The sequence below is a fragment of the Cotesia typhae genome, unplaced genomic scaffold (assembly GCF_013202065.1).
Source record: "Cotesia typhae breed Kobodo isofemale line unplaced genomic scaffold, CoteBio_Ctyphae scaffold_13, whole genome shotgun sequence".
NCBI lineage: Eukaryota > Metazoa > Arthropoda > Insecta > Hymenoptera > Braconidae > Cotesia > Cotesia typhae.
This window is the reverse complement of record NW_027423774.1, coordinates 6,600,054-6,614,720: the sequence shown is the minus strand read 5'-3', so window position 1 is coordinate 6,614,720 and position 14,667 is coordinate 6,600,054. Positions and strand designations below refer to the sequence as shown.

General features: G+C 29.7%; 2 long non-coding RNA genes across 4 annotated transcripts in view; one reads left to right on the top strand and one right to left on the bottom strand.

Annotated features, from left to right (window-relative positions):
• Positions 1–14,667, bottom strand: part of LOC141535105 (uncharacterized) — a 232,519-nt gene that overhangs the window by 57,326 nt on the left and 160,526 nt on the right. The window lies entirely within an intron of this gene.
• The window catches only part of LOC141535106 (uncharacterized), a 29,870-nt gene that overhangs the window by 2,429 nt on the left and 12,774 nt on the right, over positions 1–14,667 (top strand). The window lies entirely within an intron of this gene.

Here is a 14,667-nt window from a genome sequence, read left to right as displayed (position 1 = left end):
AGGCCACCCCTGTAACTTCCCGCTACTTTCGTAATTAAGCGCTCAAAATTGCGCTTATTATGTTTTTGAACTCGAAGAGCTCAAAAATATAATTTTCATGTAGTTTTGAGCTCTCCGAGCTCAAAAGTTTGATAGAAGTTTAATAAAACACTATTTTTTTAATTTTCAAACCGCAATAACTTTTGAATGAATGAACCGTTTTTCATGCGGTTGATGGCATTCAACGCAGTTTTTCAAATTCAGTGATACATTTTTAAACACAAATTGATAAGACTGGAAGTTTCGGTGTAATTCTAAAAAAAACGCTTTTAATCGATTTTTTTCGTCAACGATAACTCACGAACGAATCAACCGATTTTGACCGGCTTGGTGGCAATCGACGTGGTTTTTTTATGTTAAGCGCCGATTAGTTTTTAGAATTGATCGATCGAGCCGTTTAAAAGTTATTCAAAAAAAACTTGATTTGAAAAAATTTTTTTTCGTAGTTTTTTTAAGATTCCTTAAAATCTACCGGTCGGAATCGGTCCAAATTATATTCAAAATATAAGTTCGGTCAAACCTTTTCAAATGACACCAACCGCGATCAAATCGGCCAAGCCGTTCAAAAGTTATGAGAGGTTTACATACGTATGTATACCCACACACCATCGCGGGAATAGTCAGGGAAGCTTCCTAGAAATTTAAAACGTCAAGATCTGATGAAAACGAGATTTTCTGAAAATGGGGTAAAAACAATAATTTCCCGATTTTTGAAAATTTTCAATTTTCTTAGCGGGAAGTTAAAAAAATTATGAATTAAGTAATAAATAAATATTATTAATTCTTACAAAATGACAACACTTCTGTACTCATAAATTTTCATGAAATTTTTATAATGTAAATTTATATCTATGTTTACTTTTATACACATGTTAGATTTAATTTTTACTACTTGTGCTTCTCGCAGATATTATTTTATTGTAATAAGTAATAAATTAAGTCAATATCATTATTATTCGCACCTTTTACATTATTCGCATTGTCGAATTACTCAATATTTAATCTTATTATTGAAATGAAGAGATAATTTACTGTTTCAGAAGTCTCATAGGTGATAGCAAAATTTACTTGATTAAAAAAAAAGAAAAAATTTTAATAAAAAAAAATTCATTTTTTTACAAATTCTATCTAGAAAGCTTTTTGATAAATTATTTTATTAAAATTTAATTGCCATAAAAATTCCAAAAATAATTAAAAATCTCCTAGTAATTATTTGTTTTGGTTCAAATAAATTTTACTTGGTAGAAAATTTTAATTCCTGACAAATTACTAAAATTCTCTATTTTCGTTAATTAAATTTTCCAAATTAACATTTCTATTAATTAAAAATAATTTTAAAATCTAAAAAAAATTTTTTTTTACTCAAAAAAAAAAAATATAAAAGCTCAAAAAACTGTAAATAAAACATTCTAAAGTTGCCGGAGGTTTGACGTTAAAAGTTTTAAGGATTTCATCGGCACTAGACTGACCGGGTGGTTTAAACTTTTACAATAATTTATTGTTACTATTAAAGTATAACTGAGGAACTTCGTGGTGGGTACAGTACAAGTCTGGAGTGTAAGTAAAGGCGTTATACTCGAATACATATAACCCATTTCTGTATGGGTGCATATCACCCGTCCGATGTGATTTACAATACCCATAGAGTTATGACGACGTGTTCGCTCTATACTATTCTCGTTCTCATCCCCATGTAAGAACTTTTGTTAGCACAGTAAATTCTTGAGAGTAAAAATTCATTGATAGCAATAAAAAAAAAAGGGAATAATTATGCTTTGAGGTAAATAACTATTTATTATTAAAATAAAATCAAGGCTATGCATAGATATGAGTACAAATATGTATTGTTGTTACTGGCGGTATCTCGAAAACCTTGAGAAGCTTCTTCTTCATACGATAGCGTCGAGGTGTGTGGTCGTTAAATTATTATACAGAATGGATAAAAAGAACCTGATATTGTCGTTAAATGACATTTCGAGACTGTTAAATGTCCTGACGGCGCCTTTCGTAGCATATTACGCTCAGTATTATCCTTCTCTTTAGTACTACATACTTTAATACTCGTATATAAAATGTATATTTACTACTTATGCATTACACATCCATATATTCCCATGTATTTATTTATTTTATGGAATTTTATCTACAACACTAATTTTATTTCTGCACTTACCAGTCAAGATCAACTATATCAATTAAATAATTATTGACCGTTCCGAGAAAACCCCCCGACATTTATTGCCAAGAGTAATTTATAATAATAATTTTAAATGGATTTTTAGCACCTTTTTCGAAGGAAGGAAGGGGACTGAAAAATATAAGTAAAACTAATCACTGTCCACTTGTCGTCAAGTGTCAAGCTTGTCGAATAAGAACTTGCGCAAGCTCGCCCACGTACCAAGCAAGGTGGTCCTTGGGATCCTCCGGACACTTTTATGCCCCCGCGAGCGATGACACCGGCTTCCAGCGTGGGCGTCTCGTGTCATGGGAAACCATCCGCTGCGTATGTACTGATAGTAATAGTAATAGTGTAATGGGTATATACACGACATATGAGTTACACACAGTCATATTTGTTGGATATTATATATTACATCGATGAGTATTTTCAATTGGCCTCACTCACCTGCCTCTTGCCCAGCTGACCTCGTCTGGCTTTTGACTTTGATGGTTAATATAATCACAATCATTCGAAAAATTTTTAATCATTTTATGTTAGATTGAATTATTACTTGCCAGTTAATTTGTTTCAATAAAATTGAGGATATATTTAATTTATTTAATATATTTAATCATGCACGGAAAAAACAAGATGACACTGGATATCTCCCAGATTATACTCAGTGATATCTGTAATGAAAAAAATTTTAGATAGTAGCTAGTATAATCCAGATTATAATCTCTCATTTCACTCAGTAATATCTCTGATTATACTGGATATAATCCGTGATGGTATTCTGTATAATTTGGATTATAATCTGTAGAATCTTGGATTACACCCAGTGATATCTCCAGCATTTTTTTGCTAGCTTTAATTTAGATATTAGGATAGTCATATTGTTTTAAATACTATCTTAAATTTTTTTTCACCAAAGATATCACTGAGTATAATTTGGGATGATATCCAGTGTCATCTTGTTTTTTCCGTGTGAACGATAAGAAAAATTTATTTGATTTAAAAAAAAAAAAAAAAAAAAAGCTTGGAGAAATTTTTTCAATTTAAATCAGGCAGAAAAATTATTAAATTAAACAAAATTTAATTGAACTAAAAATAATTTGGTGGCTTAAAAATTTTTTTTCTTAATCAAATTTATTTTTATTATTATTCTTTTGTTAGTTATATAAATGGAATAAAAAATAATTGTACAGAGAATTTGGTAAAAATTTATTTTGACGTTTTCAAAAATTTATTTAGCGAAAAAAAAATATGAATTATCTATATATATAAAAATCAATTGCTGTGCGTTAGTCTCGCTAAAACTCAAAAACGGCTGGACCGATTTTCAAAATTTTTTTTTTGTTTTGTTCGTTATAGTTCAGGGATGGTTTAGAAAAAAAATTTTGGAATTTTGGAATTGAAAAAAATTTCAGCTTAAAAAATAAAAAATTGTTAATTTTGTATCGAAATCGCTATTGTTACGCTTGAGTCTCAAGGTTGCAAGAGTATACAAAATTGTCCAATATGCAGGAAGATATGTACAAGTATACTTTGGGTAACTTTATATATATATATATATATATATATATATATATATATATATATATATATATATATAATAGCTAAATTTGTCATTAAAGACAAATTTTTGGGAACTGGGGGAAATAAAGGATAAAGGGGGAAGGGGAGGACCTTTACTCAGTAGGAATTTTCGGTAACTGAAAAAGTAATTCGGACAGCCCAGACCGGGAATCGAACCCGGATCGTTTGGTTACGCGCCAAAGGCTCTATAATTTGTTATACATTTATTATATAAATAAAACACATAAAACATATTAAAATGACCAACAAGTTTCATTTAATAACTTAATACCAACTTAACCGTCTACAATACGACCAGTGTTAATTGTTGACAAAAATAAATTAGAGTTTACAGGTTAAAAATCACAAATCAAAATTTGTAAAAAAAAAAATTTTTGTAGGTGATACGAAGTTCACCGGGTCAGCTAGTTAGTAATAAATAAATCATTGATACTTTGAATACGTCAAAAAAATATTGACCGATCGGATAATGACATAAACGCGTAACCCTAAATTGAATCTCTGGTAATAAATAAACCAATAAAAATAAAAATAAAAAACTGAGAAGTATAAGCGGGAGATGTATCGGGCGAAAACGAAAAGCGAATAGCTTTTGATGTTGGATTGATTGATCGTTCGGAAAAACTGGATTGCCAGTAATAAATACATCGAGGAGGACGGTTTTATTTTATTGATATCCTGGTAGCAGTCTGCTTTCGTTTGTTCTTTCTTCAGGTTGAATTTGTTGTTTGCTGGTGTGTAGACTCGCTAATAATTTATCTGGGAAGCGAGGGCGCCGGATGTCACTTCTTGCTTGTCTAAAACTCTGATCGAAGTTGAGGTAGGAGAAACAGAACCATAAGAGATGGGACTCTACTCAGCTGGGGACTCTTTGCTGTGCCGGGTAATTCGGAATCGCCGATGTTTTCTGGCACGTCGAATAATCGCGCTGTGTGGTCTTTGTGTCAAAATGTGTCAAAACTCGAGTTTAAGCTCCTACTAACGATTGTTTCCCTCTCCCGTGAATCGCTCGGTTTCTACCAAAAACTCGATCATCCACTGACTCGAATTAATCAACATTATTTATCGAGATCAGGTTATTCCGCTAATGTGAGAAAATCTTCCCGGATTATGTTAATTTCAGGACTATAAATTACTGAAGTTTAATCTCAAAAAATCAAAGTCGGAATGCAGCCGCTCCAATTGGGTATTTAAAATAGTTTTTATTTCCAAACCGGCATTCTCGACACTTTTTAGTGCCCGTATATCACAAGCCACCAGATATAGAAGGAGACTAAACTGAATAGATAGACGATGGCTCCAAATAAATTTTTTATTTCACAATTGGACGTGATGAGAAAAGTTTGCCGCTGAGATATAGGACTTTTATTTTTTTTTTGTAATTTATTGCCAGTCGAATAATTGTTTGATTTAAATAATCGATTATATTTAATTCAGAAATTATTAACATTTATTATTTAATCTAAATAATTGTATTTTTAATAATAATAAAAATAATAATAATAATAATTTATTTATTTACATTTAGTCACTGACTATTCAATTTACATATTTATCACAGATCAATACAATTACATATACAATATACTAACTGTTACCTGCCCGCTTCGCTGGGCATTTTATAGAATTGTATTTTTAGATCTAAACTTGAAATTTTATTAGAGTATTGTTTTGACTTTCGAAAATGAATAATAATTGACACAAAGAAAAAAATTTGAAATGAGAATTGGGAGCCTATAGAAGCTATAACTTGAAAATTAAAAGTTTTTAATGTTAACAACCACCTTTGCAAATCCCTGTGAGATAAGCTATCGTAAAATTTGTCCATAGACTTTTTCTCCATTTCTTACAGAAGATTCCTACAAAATTTGGAGTCGATAGGAGCTACAGTTTAAAAACGGACATTTTTCATTATTACCGCCCCCGCAATCCTCATTGAGTAGAATATCGTAAAATTCGTTCATAAATTATTTTTTCATCACCTACAGAAAATTCCTACAAAATTTGGAGTCTGTAGGAGTTATAGCTTGAAAATTAAAAATTTTGATTGTTAATACCAACCCCCGCAACCCTCTGTGAGGTAAGATATCGTAAAATTTGTTTATAGATTATTTCTACAACTCTTGTAGAAGATTCCTACCAAATTTGAAATTGATAAGAGTTATAGTTTAAAAACGGAAATTTTTGATTGTTAACGCCCCCGCAACCCCCCTTGTAGGTGGAATTTCGTAAAATCCGTTCTTAGCTGACCTTTACTCGGCGAAAGGAATATTCCTGCCAAATTTAAAGTCTCTAGGTCTTATAGTTCCAGAGATATCGTGATGAGTGACTATATCTATAGAAAGTCTTCGATATATATATATAGATTTAATTAGGATAAATTGATTATGTTTAATTACTTTACGGTATTATAAATCTTTTATCTCACATTATATTTATCTGAGTGTATAGTATTTATTTATTAGAACTGTTGATCAAATTTATATAACATTTATGTAATTATTTTGTATCTATTCTTTTCTTCATGGTTATGTTGCTATTTTTTTCAATGCAAATCATCTCAAATAATAATCATAATAATAATATCTTGCATTAAAAAATTTATTATTATTATTATATTTGAAAAAACTTTTATTATTGTTATTATTACCATTGTAAATAAAATTTGTAGGGTTTCCTAAAAACCCATGTGGATAGATGAAGCCGGCGATTGGATGAGCTGATTAAAATCACGGATCAATGTAAATGATTTTCTTAGGTATGGGAAAGGCGTTTGCACAATGCCCATGGTTCTCTCCTTCATTTTTATTAACGTGTTTCTTTAAATTTTTTTTTCACTTTCACGAGACAGAGATGCACGTACAGAGGTGCTGAATCTATCCCCACACATATATACACACTTAACATTTATCCATGCACGCATAGCAGCAGAGCCTCATACTCATCCGCTGGTTCTAGGAAACATTTGATTTATTTACCGATAGTAAATTTTTTTCTTTTACCGATGACTAGAGTTCACCGTTGATTATCCTTGCGCACCATCTGTCCAATGTACACTTGTATATACACATATATGTATGAATGTGAATAATATACAGCAGTGATCCAAGTTATATACAAGTAATTTCACATAATTTCATCGGCGTACAAAGTTAAATAATTATCCAAGCAAACAACGAAAGATATTCTCGATATAATCGAACGACGTCGTCGTTTTACGTGACGCATTAATATATTTTCGCCAAGTTGTTATTTTCACATATTATCATTTCTCTTTCTCCCTCACCCGAGTAATATATAAACTCATATTCAGCCTTAGAATATTATTTTAAAAATAACGAGATAAATATATCGGAGAAACTGCTACGCAAAACTAATTAATATAAAACGTCATACGGAGAAAATTGTTTAAAGAACCTCCAACGTCTTAACATTTAACATTTTACATTTGATTCCTTTTTTTTTTACTCTCAATTTTACACTCCAGCACTGATAGAAGGATTTAGTACGGAGTAATGAACTGATTTAGTAATAAAATTTTTAGTCATTTATTTGGAAGAAAAAAATATTTTTTACTCATCAATTAATAATAAATCAATTATTTTTTTATTCGAAATAAATTATATTAATATAAACAAAGCCTTATTACATTGAAATAAATATTTGTTTCCACCAAATAATATTTAGAAGTAGTTACTAAATATTTTTTTGGTAAGCATTGTCGGTAGATGGCTATGGTTTAATTCCAATGTGATATATTAACCTATTCACTGACTTAGATTATTTTATTCAGCTCGATTTTTGGAAATTTATCAAACCTTTGAAAACACACATACTCCCAAATAGCTTATGTCATTTCTCTGTGAAGTTTAGTTTTAATTTTTCAATTTGTCTATTATTGATATGTTAAAAACGTGTTTAATTTTTAATTTTATAAATGTCTCAAATAAAAATTATAATTTTATGAGATTCCTTTCCTTACACACTGAAAAAAAAAAATTAACTTAAATCAAGAGAAGAATTATTGATCCAAGAAAATAATTTGAAGAGTTTCATTGTCTTGAATCGAGACGGAAAATTCTTAAATTGGATAAAATTTACTTAAACCAAGAAAAATTTCTTACACAGAAAAAACGGTTTACTTGAGTCAAGAAATAGTATATTACACACGTTTTCTTGAGCGAAGAAAGTAATTTTTTTTGACACAAGAAATTTGACTTATTCCAACAAAATTAATTCTCTTGCTTTAAGAAATATGTATCTTGATCCAAGAAAATTTATTTAAGTCAAGAAAATCTTCTTTTTTGGAGAAACTTCAGCCTCTTGCTCCAAAAAATTAAATATCTCGATCTAAGTAAATTTTCATTAATATTTTTATTGATTAACATGTCAAATGGGAAGATCAAATAATATGGAATCATTTTTTTTTTCATTCAATATGTAAAATTGCACGCTAAAATAATATAAAATGGGTATCAAAAATTCAAGAGAAAAATTTTCTCAAGGTGAAAAAATTTTTTTCTCAGCTGAAGTAGGTGGCGCTGCTTCCCTAAAGTATCTAAAAATCTTGATCAAATATAAGTATTTATTGTATCAAGTATTAATGATAATTTGAATTAAGAAAAAACGACTTCCATTTGATATTTTTGATAAATTTTTTTTTTTGAAAAAGTACATCAAAAAACGAACGATCAAAAAAAAAAAGTTGAATATCACAATTTTTTAAAAAACTTTTGAATTTTATTGAAAATGTGTTAAAATTGTAATGATTAATTTTTTTTTTAAATTGTTGATTTTTTTATGTATTTAAAAAAAAACATATCAAAATTTTCCTAAAAAATTTTGTTCAAAAAAATAAAAATTAAAATGGTGGATCCCACTTGTAAATGATTACCAATGACAACCAAAAATAGAATTTCAAAAAAAATTTTTACTTCGGCCAACACAACTTCGGTCTTCCTTCAGGCACCCGAAAATTTTCTTGAGCCAAGAATTTTGTTCTCCAGTCAAGACATTCTATGTAATATAAATCTTTCAATTGCTTTCAAAATCTATTTATTTATTACTAATGATTTTCGATCGATATAAATAAAATAAAAAATAAAAAGACATTAAAGAAAACATCACTGCATACATAAACCCGACAAATAAAATTTTTTTCCTGTGTAATACCTTATATTTTTATTTAAAATTATTTATTTTGAGTAAAAAAGTTAGGCTGTACGCTAAAATTAGTTAAAACATTAATTTCATCAATACCAATAAACGATTTATTGAGTAGCAATAAATAATTTGTTAAATACGACTAAATATATATTTAGTGGAAATAAATGGGTTTCAATAAATGAGTTAGTACCTATTATTAAATCTTATTAAATAGAACTAAATCCTCCTATCAGTGGATCAATTTTTATTCTCTCGTTAATTTATCGACTTTAATGGATAACTATTTGAAAATGAAGGAAAAAATAATTATTTATCTGCGAAAAGAAAGCCTCTAAAATAGAATTCCTCGAGCTCGTTATCTTATTGGAGACTAACGAGATCAAAGTGCGTTATTTATTTGAGCAGTGAGTAGTTAGCAAACCGGAGAGGCTGTGTGTGTTTGCAAAGCACGGAGCTGATACGTGTACCGAGGAGCACCGGTGCTCTTAAATTCATGTGGTGTGAGGGAAATTTTATTGAGGATTTTTACGGGAAAGTTGAACGAGTCAATCGTTAATGGGTTCCCATGGATAGCGACTGACGCAGAGATCCTCGAATGCTTTAAAAGATTTAAAATTCTTTTTTTTTGTTGTCTTATTCATTTGCTTATACTGAGGACTGAATACTGGATGTCGTTTCACGTCTCGCTCCTTCTCGAGAGCCGAGCAGGACGTCCCGCAGGATTTATTTCCCGTGTCAGAGATATATCCGGGAATAAATCCAAGTCGACGGGATTCGCGCGTGCTCCACAATGGATATACCTCGTTAGTTGCTTTCAATCTATTTTGGATCACTTCAGGGTCTTTCAATTGATTGAAATATACATGTACATATGCTTAGTCCTTTTTTTTGGAAACAATTTAAGTTTAGTACTAAGAAAAAAAAAATTGAAGTAAAAAAATCATTTCTTTAATCGAATTAATTTTTTTATTTAATTTAATTTAATTAATAATTTATTTACATTCATAATTTAGTTAATAAGTTTATAAAAAATTTAATTAATTAATAAATGAAAATAATTATACATTTTTTTAATCAAAATATATTAAATAATTTTTTTATTTTTATAAATTTTGATAAGAAAAATTTTTAAAAATGATAAGCTTTGTTATGAATAAAAACAAATTAATTGAAGTGGAAAAATTTAAGTAAATTATTGAAATAAAAATTAAACAGATTGCTAAAAAAATTATTGATATTCAGTTACTTACAATGCAAGATATTAATTATTAACTTCTCGCTAAGAAAATTGAAAATTTTCAAAACTCGGGAAGTTATTGTTTTTACCCCGTTTTCCGAAAATCGAATTTTCATCAGATCTTGACGTTTTGAGGTCTTAGGAAGCTTCCCTGACTATTCCCGCGATGGTGTCTGTATGTCTGTATGTATATATGTATGTATGTAAGTATGTAAACTTCTCATAACTTTTAAACGGCTTGGCCTGTTTGACCGCGGTTGGTGTCATTTGAAAGGACTTGACCAAACTTAGACTTTGAATACAATTTGGACCGATTCCGACTGGTAGATTTTGAGGAGTCTTAAAAAAACTACGAAAAGAAATTTTTTCAAATCAATTTTTTTTGAATAACTTTTAAACGGCTCGATCGATCAATTCCAAAAACTAATCAGCTCTTAACATAAAAAAAACCACGTCGATCGCCACCAAGCCGGTCAAAATCGGTTGATTCGTTCGTGAGTTATCGTTGACGAAAGAAATCGAATAAAAGCGTTTTTTTCGAATTACATCGAAACTTCCGGTCTTATCAATTTATGTTTAAAATTGTATCATAGAATTTGAAAAACTGCGTCGAATGCCGCCAATCGCGTGAAAATCGGTTCATTTATTCAAAAGTTATTGCGGCTTGAAAATTCAAAAAATAGTGTTTTATTAAACTTCTATCGGACTTTTGAGCTCGGAGAGCTCAAAACTACATGAAAATTATATTTTCGAGCTCTTCGAGTTCAAAAACGTAACAAGTGCAATTTTGAACGCTTAATTACGAAAGTAACGAGAAGTTGTAGGGATGGCCTTCAGGGTCAACTGTTTTGCTAATTTTTACCAGAAAAATAATAATTAATTTTATTCTACTTACTAAATTGAATGTTAAGTATCAATATTTTAACTCTCCGTGTAAGTAGTTCGCGCCAGTAATTAGTTCTTGCGTGTGAGATAATTTTATACTTGAAAGAAAAATTCGGCTTGCATGTTGGAATTAATTTTGAGAATAAAATTGAGACGGAGTAAAAAAAGTATTTGAACCAGATAATCAGAAAATAAGTAAATCGAAATAATGAATTCTTGATTCGAAACAATCGAATACCTTAAAGAAGTTGAGTGCTGATTTGTTGTAACATTGGGTTTATAATTCAGTCTGTTGACTCTTGAATGGAACTCGGTTTCTTGTAACTGCCGCGATACATTGCAAGACTACCGAGAAAATAAATAGTGTATTTATTTCTGTTTCACTTCTCTTTGTCTAAATGGAAATAACCCTTCTTCCTTTCTTATTTCTCAACCTATTTTCGTCATTCGCCACTCGCCATTTATAATATCCATCGATTATAATGATAATAATAATTGAATAATTGAAATGAGAATTAAATGAAAAATAAAAATTATAAATTAGTGGATCGTGAGAAGAGCAATACAAGAAATAAGATGTGCAATAATGATAATGATATTCTGCTGGTACATATTACATATTACATATAGTATGTAAACTAAAGATATTTGTTATTGCCTAGCTCGTAATATCTCGGCCAGTTGGTCCCCGGTATCGGACCCGTACCTGTACCCGTACCCGTACCCGGTTAAAACCACTGCGAGCCGCATTATCCGTTTATTAAGCGCTTGTCACTAAGATTTACATCGTTTGCGGACTCGCGTCGCGACCTCTGGACATCGTTAGTTGTACAAGTCGGCTTTAGGCTTTAGCTTTAGCTCTCTATATGATATGAGAATTTTACATTTCTCTTCACTGAATATTTTCCTCCGCCTCATCTCCATCCTCTATCGTCCTCATATTCGTCATTTAATTCATTTTATTTATATTTAAATATTTACCCTTTTATTATTATTATTATTACTCTTTAACAAATTTTTAATTAATCATTAAATTAATTAAAATTTAATAAGTATAAAAATTAATAAAACTATTTTTTATTAAAATTTTTAAAAACATTAAATTATTCTTATTATTTTTCTGGTAAAAATTAGGAAAACGTTTGAACCTGAAGGCCATCCCTGTAACTTTCCCCTACTTTCATAATTAAGCGCTCAAAATTGCGCTTATTACGTTTTTGAACTCGAAGAGTTCAAAAATATAATTTTAATGTAGTTTTGAGCTCTCCGAGCTCAAAAGTCCGATAGAAGTTTAATAAAACACTACTTTTTGAATTTTCAAACCGCAATAACTTTTGAATGAATGACTCGATTTTCACGCGATTGGCGACATTCGACGCAGTCTTTCAAATTCTATGATACAATTTTAAACACAAATTGATAAGACCAGAAGTTTCGGTGTAATTCGAAAAAAACACTTTTATTCGATTTCTTTCGTCAACGATAACTCACGAACGAATCAACCGATTTTGACCGGCTTAGTGGCGATCGACGTGGTTTTTTTATGTTAAGAGCTGATTAGTTTATGGAATTGATCGATCGAGCCGTTTAAAAGTTATTAAAAAAAATCGATTTGAAAAAATTTCAAGCCCTTTCAAATGACTCCAACCGCGATCAAATCGGCTAAGCTGTTCAAAAATTATAAGAGGTTTACATTAGGGTGGGTCAAAAAAATCGAATAATTTATTTTTGATTTTATACTCTGAAAAATAGGTTCGTAGACACCTAAAAAAGAATTCTCTCCAAGTATAAGCTCTTAATTATAACGGGAAGGTCCTCCGCTTTGCGGGTTTCTATTTTTTTCGAATAATCAGATAAAAAAATTTATATCTCGCTTCCAACTGCTTGGAAAAATATTCCGTGGCATAGATTTTGTGAGAAATTGAATGCTTTACAAAAAAGGTCTCTTATGACTTTTTCAAAAACTCAACCGATTAAAAGATATTCATAGTTGAAGTTTGGCTATTTTAAGGAAAATATTCGTTTTTATTATGAATTTTATAAGTCGATGAAAAAAAATTATTTCGGATTGCGGAACTCATGATTTTGTAGGAAATTTACTGCTCTACAAAAATGGTCTCTTATGATTTTTTGATTAAGTGAAGCCGTTACGAGATATTCATCGTCAAACATTAACGAATATCAATATTTCCAGTTTTTGATCAATAATTCGATAAATTTTAATTTAAACTATGAGTTTCAGGAAAATTTACATAAATTTGAGTTTCGATCGATAAAGAAATGTTATAATAAGTTAGATAAAGAATTATTGGAATTATCATTGATTTTCCTTGGAGAAATGCCTCAAGAAAAGATTTCTTTCAAACGTCCTGGTGCTGTTCATCATGCTAGATGGATGGCTAAGGCCATTTATAGTTTGAAAATGTATCTATTCAGAGATGAATTCAAACTCTCTCAGAAAGAATTGCATGGTCTTCGTCATTTCTGTATTTTTATAGTCACATTGTATTTAAAAGCTTGGTTTTCATCAACTTCTGCAACAACTGCTGCTTATCATGACTTGCAGTTTATGAAAAATTTATTGGAGTACAAACATATCAATCCTTTGATTTCTTCAGCTACGTGTGAAAAAATGATTTCGCACTTATGGTATTTGAGCGATGAACTTGCCATTTTATCACTGTTTGACGATGGCGTTCCATTAGAAGTAAAAAAGTATTGTTGAAGCTGTTAATACTCGTGAAGGTACAGATTCTAAAGCTAAAAGATTTGTAATTGCTAAAAAAGATTTGAATTCATTGGCGCAGAGAACTCTGAGTGACTTTGTGTCTAAAAAGTCATTAAATCTTTTCAAAATCTTCGATCTACCGTATGACTTTCTTGATGTCGATGTTGAATTATGGCCTACTAATGAGAGTTATCTCGAAAATAAAGAATACTTTCAACAACTAAAAGTTGTCAATGATTCAGCAGAGCGAGCTGTTGCATTAGTCAGTGAATATAATCAATGCTTGACAAAAATGAAGAACAATTCCAGTACTTATTGCAAGTTGTCAAAGAACATCAAAAACATTCCCAAATTGTAATAAAAGAAATTATTTATAGTAATAGCGTACTGTTATGTTAAAAATATAGACAATTATATTGCAATTGATAATTCAATAAAAAATTTATCTATAAAAAAGTTAAATACTGGTTGTTTCTTACTTGATTCAATACTTTTCATATTAAATTTGACAAAGAAATATGTCATTCACTTCAAATTAAACTAATCATTGGCTATATGTCGAAAAAAATGCTCTAATTTCTTGTTTTAATGCAATCAAACAAGCTCAAGACTGAAAACAATATTAAAAAAATTGTTTATAACATTTCTTTATCGATCGAAACTCAAATTTATGTAAATTTTCCTGAAACTCATAGTTTAAATTAAAATTTATCGAATTATTGATCAAAAACTGGAAATATTGATATTCGTTAATGTTTGACGATGAATATCTCGTAACGGCTTCACTTAATCAAAAAATCATAAGAGACCATTTTTGTAGAGCAGTAAATTTCCTACAAAATCATGAGTTCC